Below are 10,708 nucleotides of genomic sequence, written 5' to 3' on the forward strand. Positions count from 1 at the left end.
CCACAGATCTGATCCACTTTTGTTTTATGTTTTGTTTTTGTCGGGCACTGGGCATTGTCTGTCAGCTCTTCAGCTCTAGGCTAGTGCCTGGGTGCTGTCCCTCAGCTCTTCAGCTCAAGGCGAGTGCTCTACCACTTGAGTCACAGAACCACTTCCAGTTTTCTGGTGGTTTTATTTAGAGATAAGAGTCTTCGGGCTGGGAAGGTGGCTCAGTGGTAGAGCGCTTGTCTTGTGTGCATGAGGCCCTGGTTTGATTCCTCAGTACCACATAAGCAGAAAAAGCTGGAGGTGGCGCTGTGGCTCAAGTGGTAGAGCGCTCGCCTTGAGCTGAAGAGCTGAGGGACAGCGCCCAGGCCCAGAGTTCAAGTCCCACGACCGACAAAAAAAAAAAAGTCTCATGGACTTTCCTGCCCGGGCTGGCTTTGAACCGCAATCCTCAGATCTGAGCCTCCTGAGTAGCTGGGATGACAGGTGTGAGCCACCGGCGCCCAGCTGTGCCCCACTTCTTGAGGCCCATCCCTTCTGGAGACACACTTACTAGGAAGTTTGTAGAACACCTGATAGGGCAGTGTGGCAAGAACTTCCTGGGCATGTGTAGACATGATCTGGATGAGGACTGAAAGTGGCCTGGACCGGGAGGGATCACTTGTTGTGGGTGTCTGGGCAGGGCTGTGGTCAGCTCCCTGGCTCATGACTTACCGCATCTGCAGGACTGAGTGGCTCTTCCCTGCAGTATGCAAAGAACATCTGTGGGATGGAGGCCCAGGGTGTGAACTGATATCCGCTTGTCTTGTGGGCAGAGTGTACTCTAGCCAGAGTGTTCACCTGGATACTGCAGCCAGAGCCATCTTCTGCGGGTCCAGGGGCCATAGGGTTCTTGAGGCAATTGGAGCAGAAGGGCGTGGAGTGGCCGGATGTATTCAGGGTGTCCGGTGGGAGAGCAAAACCTATTCAACATGGATGGGAGGATTTGTCCCCCAAAGCAGAGACCTGGGGCCGTCGCCGCCCATTGCCCAGGATGTGGTCTTGGGGTCTCTGCATGCTGGCAGACAGGCCGTCGTGGGGCTCTGCTGCCTCCCATGGAGCTCTGGGCTCGCCAGGAGCGAGGTCGAGGGCATCACCAAATAAGCCTGCCTGTTGTGCGTCCAGCGGTCCAGGCCGTGGCCGGCCAGCCCCCGTGCGGAGTGGGGCAGCCTTTCTTTTGTACCAGATCTGGAGCCTTTTGTTGGTTCTGCTTTGATGACTGCTGTCGGGGAGGAGCAGGCCTGCTGCTAGCTAGCTAGGCGTGCCAACAGAGAAGCCAACGTGGGCTTGGCTGCGGCCCGGCTGCTCCGGCCCCGTGGCTGTGAGCTCATGGTCCAGAACACGCCCTCAGTGTGCGGGCAGAGCTGAGGCGGGCAGGTGGAGCCATCCCGCACATAAACGAGCCTGTGGGCCAGCAGGGCCCGCCCCGCCCGCCCGGCCCATGTTGTCTCTGAGGAAGACGTGTCCGCCCTGGGACGTCCCTTGGCATTCTGACTCCATTTCCCTGGGTTCGGTTGCAGCCCCTGGGCCCTCTGTCCAATGTGGCGGTAGTCCCAGATCCACTGTCCTTTGGGGGTGCTGGGCAGGGCCCCGCAGGTCACAGGGACCTGCTCCCCTCCTGGACTGGATGGGGTGTATGCTGCGTGGCTCTGTCCGCCTGCCCCGCTGATGTGAAGAAGCTGGACCCTGCTGTTGCTCAGGCCCTGTAAGTGGCTGGAGCCTGTGGCCTGGTAGAGGAGCTGTCTTCGTGCCCTCAGCCTGTATGTCTCGGACAAACTGCAGCCCACGGGTCCACCCCTGATACCACGGATTGGCTGAGGCACACGAGGTCTAATCTGCTCTGTCTCTGGACTCAGCTTGTGTGGCCTGGGCCGGAGGAGCAGGACAGAGCTTCACCTGTGGTTTCCTCAGGCCGTGGTGGAATGTGGCATGTAGGGGTGCGTCGGCGGAGAGCAGCCAGCCCCGCCAGCACCTCTGCCCACCGCTTGGCTGCCGTTAATGCCATGGAGCTTCTACACCGACCTCTACATTCAGAACAGGCTCTGGGAGCTGCAGAGGTCACGCCTGTCATCCTAGTCAGGAGGCTGAGATCTGAGGATCACGGTTCAAAGCCAGTCCCGGCAAGCACATCGAGAGGCTCTTATCTCCAATAAAACCATTAGAAAACCAGAAGTGGCGCTGTGGCTCAAGCGGTAGAGCGCTCGCCTTGAGCTGAAGAGCGCAGGGACAGCACCCAGGCCCAGAGTTCAAGCCCCACGACTGACAAAAGGAAAGAAACTTAAGTGTGATGCTGGCCTGGTGGGCAACGCCGCTGGGAGCATGTCACCGCTATGAAGCACAGGGTCTCCGGTCGCCAGTTGCCAGTGTCCACGCTGCTCTCTGGAGGTAGAAGGGCTCGCACCTCGAAGCACGCCGCACATCCCCCTACTTTAGGTCACTGGCCAAGCCACTGCGTGAACCTGTTGGCACACGAACCTGCAGATCACTGACCAGAGCGGGTCAGTGTGACCCTGTGGATGTGCTGAGTGGGCGTGGGAGGCCAGCATGTCACTCTGAGATGAACCTCCATGAGTTAGTGCAGGCTTGCATGCTCCAGGCCACAGGGCTGCCTGCTCCAGGCCACAGGGCTGCGGGCATGCTCCAGGCCACAGGGCTGCCTGCTCCAGGCCATAGGGCTGCCTGCATGCTCCAGGCCACAGGGCTGCCGGCATACTCCAGGCCACAGGGCTGCATGCTCCAGGCCATAGGGCTGCCTGCATGCTCCAGGCCATAGGCCTGCATGCTCCAGGCCATAGGCCTGCATGCTCCAGGCCACAGGGCTGCCTGCTCCAGGCCACAGGGTTGCCGGCATGCTCCAGGCCACAGGGCTGCCTGCTCCAGGCCACAGGGCTGCCTGCTCCAGGCCATAGGGCTGCCTGCATGCTCCAGGCCACAGGGCTGCCGGCATACTCCAGGCCACAGGGCTGCCGGCATACTCCAGGCCACAGGGCTGCATACTCCAGGCCACAGGGCTGCGGGCATACTCCAGGCCACAGGGCAGCGGGCATACACCAGGCCATAGGGCTGCCGGCATACACCAGGCCACAGGCCTGCATGCTCCAGACCACAGGGCTGCATGCTCCAGGCCACAGGGCAGCGGGCATACTCCAGGCCACAGGGCTGCCGACATACCCCAGGCCACAGGGCTGCGGGCACCGGCAAGGGCCACTGTCCACTCTGGCTCTGTGAGGCATCTGCCTTTTCTTGATTTGTGGAATATTGTCATGCAAACTTACCTCTCAGGTCAAAGGTGGCAAACACTGTGATTTGATGTTCATCTCAGAATTACATTTATTTCCTTGGGAAAGAAACGTGTGCAGTAAAATCTACAGGTAAATGTGTATACTTCTTGCTTCCGTGTCCTCTCTCAAAAGTCCTCTCGGCTGGGCACGGGTGGCTCACGCCTGTAACCCTAGCTGCTCCAGCAAACCTGTGATGCTCAGCTGCCTTCCATGGGAGGACTTTCCTACCATTTGGCCTGGGGGACGGTGGTGGGCGGACAGTCAGCGCTCACCACTCCGGCTCCTCACCCTGACCTGGAACCTGTGGCCTGGCGCCTCCCAGCCCCCAGGCACCCACCGTCCTGATGTCCAGACTCCTGGGGACCCCTGGTGCTGGTGCTGGGGGTCACAGCAGCTCCGGTTCCGGCCCCGCCCCCACCCTCTCAGACAGCCTGGACACATGGTAAGAGGGGGCTAGAGAGTCCGAAGTCGACTCTTCACTGAGTGGGCTGGGGCGGGCGGAGAGACCCAGCCCCTCAGCTACTGGGGACCTGCTGACATGGGACCTTGTAGCCCAGTGGGATTGCGTGCACCCAAGTAGATCCGTGACCTAGGAGGTGATCCGGGAAGCTCTAGGGCACAAGTTCTTGGTTGTGTGTATCACATCCTGTGTCCTCCGTGTGGTCTGACTGTGTGTGGTGGGAACACCCCGTGTCCTCCGTGTGGTCTGACTGTGCGCAGTGGGAACACCCCGTGTCCTCTGTGTGGTCTGACTGTGTGTGGTGGGAACACCCCGTGTCCTCTGTGTGGTCTGACTGTGTGTGGTGGGAACAGCCCGTGTCCTCTGTGTGGTCTGACTGTGTGTGGTGGGAACACCCCGTGTCCTCTGTGTGGTCTGACTGTGCGCAGTGGGGACAGCCCGTGTCCTCTGTGTGGTCTGACTGTGTGTGGTGGGAACACCGCGTGTCCTCTGTGAGGTCTGACTGTGCGCAGTGGGAACAGCCCGTGTCCTCTGTGTGGTCTGACTTTAAAGTGTCTTGCGGACTTTCCTCTACCACTGCTCACATTGGAGGCCCTGATGAAGGGCAATGAACTCTGACCTCAAGGGTGGGTGTGGTGGAAGAGCCGGTCAGTGTGTCCCCCTCCCGGGGCGGCCTCCCCGAGCCTCTCCCTGCCCCGTCCTCTCCAGGAGGTGTGGCTTTCTGTCTGTCCTGGAATCTGAGAGACCCAACACCCTAGTGACTGAAGATTTTCCCAGGTTTACTCTGAATTTCCTCTGCCTGCCCCTCCCGGCACCACCTGGGGGAATGGCCCTGTTTCTGTCTTGCTTTCTGTTCCTCTGCCTAGAAACAAAGTGTGGAAGCTGCTGGTGAGCCTCAGCCCCAGGCCTGGGCGGGGCTTGGCGGCCTTCCTTGCTGACACTTTGAGGTTGACTCCGGGGCTGGTCTGGTGGGAAGATAATCACTCCCAGAACCACCAGCAAGGAAGCTAACTCAGCCTCCTGGGGCGTGTCTGGGACAGGTGGTGGCACTTACCTGTCCAGGAACACCCATCCTCCACAGTATAGCCTCTCCAGGCTCAGGATCCATGTACTTGTACGCATGCGTGTGCATGTGTGTGTATTCTGTATGTGTGTATGCGCGTGCACACACATGCACTCTGAAAATCAGGGTCTCCTGTCACACCCTGCAGGTCTGCCTGGCTTCTCAGCCCTCCCAGCCCACATCAGGGCTCCAGACATAAAAAGTTCTGGAGGTGGGAGCCAGGGGTGGGTCTATGGAGCTGGCTTTCTCTTGGTCCCTAGGAAGGAGGTTGGGTGGGGATAGGAAGCAAGTCTCTGTGTCTTCCTTTCGGGACACAGAGCGTTGCGCAGTGCCCCACTCCAGACGCGTGTCCCAGCGCTGGAGCCGCACCAGGGGTGTGAGGTCCGTCCATGACCCCCGCCCTCCTCTCTCCTCCGATGCCCAGGCGCCGGGGACCATCTATCCATGGTCTGCCCTCTCTCTGGCCTGTCCGTCCCTTCTCGCCTCTAGCCACTCCCAGCTCAGAGCCAAGTCGGGTGGAGCCGGGTCCCTGGGCAGGGCTTGGCCCTGCATTGTGAGAGGGGTGAGGTCTGATCTCTGTGGGCCAGAGGCCTTGGGTTGTCTCCGCATGGGCGGGCGGGCTGCGAGAACTCAACTAGCCCTTCGTGCCCACAGGTCCTTCTGGGCTGTCCTCCTCCTCCTGGTGCTCCTGCTGGTGGGCTTCCTCCACACGGACATCAAGCTGCTCACTCTGTAAGTCCTTCATTGGGTGCCCTGTCCTAGATGGCCGCCTATAGTCCTCAGGACTAGGACTCCACCCCTGACTTTGGGCACCAGCCCCTGTCAGGAAAGGAGGGCCCATCCCAGCTGCCCAGCTCTTGGAGAGCAGGGACCCTCCCTGCGGGAAGCTATGAGCATCCTTGGCCCCACTGCCCACCAGGCTTCTGGAGAGGCTCCGGGCAGGCCTGGTCCAGACACGGAGGACTCCAGACAGAGCTGGTGTTGTTTGGGTGCCAAAAAGTAGGGTAGAGCAAGGGAGCTAGAAGGCCACTTCCTGGATCCTCCCAACAGACGTGGCCTGGCCCCTGGTGGGGCTGGGCATGAAGTCGGACCCGGGCTCCCCTCCGGAGGCCTGCTGGCAGCAGGCAGCGTCTGCGCCTCATCTGGGGTGAGCAGCCCCAGCTGTACTGCTGCGAGGAGGACATGGCTTCCTTCCTCCTCCCCCTCTGGCTGGGTCTCTACAGGAGGGACCTTGGCGCTTCCTGAGTGAGTGGCTGCCGAGCCGCCGGCCCGTCCCCACCATCGGCCCAGCCTCCTGCGCTTCCATTCCCTTCCTAGTCACTCCAGTGGCCTGCAACCCTTTGCAGGGGCAGGGAGGACACCCGTGCCCCAGGGCCCCGGGAGCCCAGCATCCACCCACCCCAGCCCTGGGTCAGGCTCCAGGAGGTGAGCGAGCCCTCACCGCGGTGGGGCAGGGCCGCCCCCGGTCCTGGGAGCCAGTGGGCAGGGGCCTGAGGAGGAGGCCAGGCTGTGGCAATCCGAGGAGCGGAGGAGGCTCTGCTGTGAGGGAAAGCTGTGTCGGGCCCATCAGCTCCCCAGGGGCCACAGGCCAGGGCGTCTCCAGAGCCGGGCGTGGTGGCTGGGCTGTGGTGTGGGCTGGCTGGTTGGGGACACAGGGCCAGGGTGAGCAGAGCACATTGATGGAGGTGGTATGGGGGCTCCAGGTTGGGGAGGCTATGGAAGATGTGGTGCTCCCCGCTGACCTGACCTGGGCCGGTGTGGTGCTCCCCGCTGACCTGACCTGGGCCGGTGTGGTGCTCCCCGCTGACCTGACCTGGGCCGGTGTGGTGCTCCCCGCTGACCTGACCTGACCTGGGCAGGTGTGGTGCTCCCCGCTGACCTGACCCGGGCAGGTGTGGTGCTCCCCGCTGACCTGACCTGGGCAGGTGTGGTGCTCCTCGCTGACCTGACCTGGGCAGGTGTGGTGCTCCCCGCTGACCTGACCCGGGCCGGTGTGGTGCTCCCCGCTGACCTGACCCGGGCAGGTGTGGTGCTCCCCGCTGACCTGACCCGGGCAGGTGTGGTGCTCCCCGCTGACCTGACCTGGGCAGGTGTGGTGCTCCCCGCTGACCTGACCTGGGCCGGTGTGGTGCTCCTCGCTGACCTGACCTGGGCCGGTGTGGTGCTGCCCGCTGACCTGTCCTGACCCGGGCAGGTGTGGTGCTCCCCGCTGACCTGACCTGGACAGGTGTGGTGCTCCCCGCTGACCTGACCTGACCTGGGCAGGTGTGGTGCTCCCCGCTGACCTGACCTGGGCAGGTGTGGTGCTCCCCGCTGACCTGACCTGACCTGGGCAGGTGTGGTGCTCCCCGCTGACCTGACCTGACCTGGGCAGGTGTGGTGCTCCCCGCTGACCTGACCTGGGCCGGTGTGGTGCTGCCCGCTGACCTGACCTGGCCCGGGCAGGTGTGGTGCTCCCCGCTGACCTGACCTGACCTGGGCAGGTGTGGTGCTCCCCGCTGACCTGACCTGGGCCGGTGTGGTGCTCCCCGCTGACCTGACCTGACCCGGGCAGGTGTGGTGCTCCCCGCTGACCTGACCTGGGCAGGTGTGGTGCTCCCCGCTGACCTGACCTGGGCCGGTGTGGTGCTCCTCGCTGACCTGACCTGACCCGGGCCGGTGTGGTGCTCCCCGCTGACCTGACCTGGGCCGGTGTGGTGCTCCCCGCTGACCTGACCTGACCTGGGCAGGTGTGGTGCTCCCCGCTGACCTGACCTGACCTGGGCAGGTGTGGTGCTGCCCGCTGACCTGACCTGACCTGGGCAGGTGTGGTGCTCCCCGCTGACCTGACCTGGGCCGGTGTGGTGCTCCCCGCTGACCTGACCTGACCTGGGCAGGTGTGGTGCTCCCCGCTGACCTGACCTGGGCAGGTGTGGTGCTGCCCGCTGACCTGACCTGGGCAGGTGTGGTGCTCCCCACTGACCTGACCTGGGCCGGTGTGGTGCTGCCCGCTGACCTGACCTGACCTGGGCAGGTGTGGTGCTCCCCGCTGACCTGACCTGACCCGGGCAGGTGTGGTGCTCCCCGCTGACCTGACCTGACCTGGGCCGGTGTGGTGCTCCCCGCTGACCTGACCTGACCCGGGCAGGTGTGGTGCTCCCCGCTGACCTGACCTGACCCGGGCAGGTGTGGTGCTGCCCGCTGACCTGACCTGACCCGGGCAGGTGTGGTGCTGCCCGCTGACCTGACCCGGGCAGGTGTGGTGCTGCCCGCTGACCTGACCTGACCCGGGCAGGTGTGGTGCTCCCCGCTGACCTGACCTGGGCAGGTGTGGTGCTCTCCGCTGACCTGACCTGACCTGGGCAGGTGTGGTGCTCCCCGCTGACCTGACCTGACCTGGGCAGGTGTGGTGCTGCCCGCTGACCTGACCCGGGCCGGTGTGGTGCTCCCCGCTGACCTGACCCGGGCCGGTGTGGTGCTCCCCGCTGACCTGACCCGGGCCGGTGTGGTGCTCCCCGCTGACCTGACCCGGGCAGGTGTGGTGCTGCCCGCTGACCTGGCCCGGGCCGGTGTGGTGCTGCCCGCTGACCTGGCCCGGGCCGGTGTGGTGCTGCCCGCTGACCTGGCCCGGGCCAGTGTGGTGCTCCCCGCTGGCCTGACCTGGGCAGGTGTGGTGCTCCCCGCTGACCTGACCTGACCTGGGCAGGTGTGGTGCTTCCCGCTGACCTGACCTGGGCAGGTGTGGTGCTCCCCGCTGACCTGACCTGACCTGGGCAGGTGTGGTGCTCCCCGCTGACCTGACCTGGGCAGGTGTGGTGCTCCCCGATGACCTGACCTGACCTGGGCAGGTGTGGTGCTCCCCGCTGACCTGACCTGACCTGGGCCGGTGTGGTGCTCCCCGCTGACCTGACCTGACCTGGGCAGGTGTGGTGCTCCCCGCTGACCTGACCTGACCTGGGCCGGTGTGGTGCTCCCCGCTGACCTGACCTGGGCAGGTGTGGTGCTCCCCGCTGACCTGACCTGACCTGGGCCGGTGTGGTGCTCCCCGCTGACCTGACCTGACCTGGGCAGGTGTGGTGCTCCCCGCTGACCTGACCTGACCTGGGCAGGTGTGGTGCTCCCCGCTGACCTGACCCGGGCAGGTGCGGTGCTGCCCGCTGACCTGGCCCGGGCCGGTGTGGTGCTCCCCGCTGACCTGGCCCGGGCTGGTGTGGTGCTCCCCGCTGACCTGACCTGGGCAGGTGTGGTGCTCCCCGCTGACCTGACCTGACCCGGGCAGGTGTGGTGCTCCCCGCTGACCTGACCTGGGCAGGTGTGGTGCTGCCCGCTGACCTGGCCCGGGCCGGTGTGGTGCTCCCCGCTGACCTGACCTGGGCCGGTGTGGTGCTCCCCGCTGACCTGACTTGGGCAGGTGTGGTGCTCCCCGCTGACCTGACCTGACCTGGGCAGGTGTGGTGCTCCCCGCTGACCTGACCTGACCTGGGCCGGTGTGGTGCTCCCCGCTAGCCCTGACCTGGGCAGGTGTGGTGCTCCCCGCTGACCTGACCTGGCGTAGCACGCGCCTTCCCCTCTCCACGGCTTGGCGCGCTCCCTTCCGGGCTGTACCAGGCCCACGTAGTAAAGGCGATAAATACTCAATTTCCAGCCCCCCTGACCTTGGGACGGCACTTCCCTGCAGCAGCCACCACCCTGGAAGGCAACAGGAGCCCCCTGGAGTGACCCTCAGGTCTGGGCAGCTGTAGGGCCCTTATCTACTGTTTGGACAGAGCCATCCATCCTAGCCTGCCACGATGAAGCCCCTGGCCCGCACGTCCACACCAGGTCCCCGCCTCCTAGCCCCTTCTAGCTCTCCTGGCCTCAGTAGGTGATATAGGTCACCTCAGACAATAGCCGGTGCTGCTTCTCACTTCTCCCTTGTGAGCCTGGGTCTGGCGGGTTGGGTTCCTTTCCCAGCAGGAAACCTCTTTGTTCCTTCATCCCTGACACCCCCGAGGCCTGGAAGGCCGATGGACCCATCCCCACAAGCCTCCTGTCCTGCGCTCTCTTCTACTCTAACCCACTGGCCTTCTTCATCTACGAGGGGTAAGCAGACGTGAGATTCGGCCTTCTTCATCTACGAGGGGTAAGTGGACGTGAGATTCCTACAAAGACAGTTTTCCTTTTTATTTAGTCTTGCAGTGCCACCTTTCCTTGAAAATTGCAGAAAGCGCTGGGACCGGGCTGCTGTGAGGCTCTGACCAAAGGCCCAGGGCCTGAGGTTCTGGACCCAGGGGTTGGGTGATGACCCTTCTGTTGTGCTCTGTTGGTTTAATCTCCCTAAGACTGGGACATTCTGGGGACACCTGCACTGTTTCGCCTTAGATTACATCACCCATGGGAAACCCTCAGTCTAAGAGCCCGTCGGACCCCACTTTGGGATGATGCTGGCCAGTGTGCTCTCTCCTGGTCTGGTTCCTGGCCTCAAGCACCGTGCCTTAGATATTTGTGCAACCAAGCATAACCTAATTATGACCTAGGGAGCCAATCCAAATGGCCACTTAAGGGCATCCTTGATCCCATCATCATTCGGGATTTATACAAATATTGTGAGCACTTGGGAAAGTAGAACCAGCTACCGTATATTTGAGCTTTCCTCTGTCTCCATTCTCATCCAGAACTCTCTTTCCTGTTCACCATCGCAAGTTAGGCTACCAACTAGAAGGCTTAGAAACCCTTATGACCTCTGCCTCGATCCTGCCGACTAGTACCCTCCCCCGTACCCTCCGAGTCCTTCCCCACTAATCAACCTCACCCCATTCCACCCTTCCTGCAGGCAAAGTCTAACTCTAACACTCACTAAGAAAGATGACTTTTATAAGAAAGCCTTGTTTGCCTTAAAAAATAATGCCGGGCGCTGGTGGC

This window comes from Dipodomys spectabilis, unplaced genomic scaffold, assembly GCF_019054845.1.
Source record: "Dipodomys spectabilis isolate Male_0828 unplaced genomic scaffold, ASM1905484v1 ptg000261l, whole genome shotgun sequence".
NCBI classification, from domain to species: Eukaryota; Metazoa; Chordata; class Mammalia; order Rodentia; family Heteromyidae; genus Dipodomys; species Dipodomys spectabilis.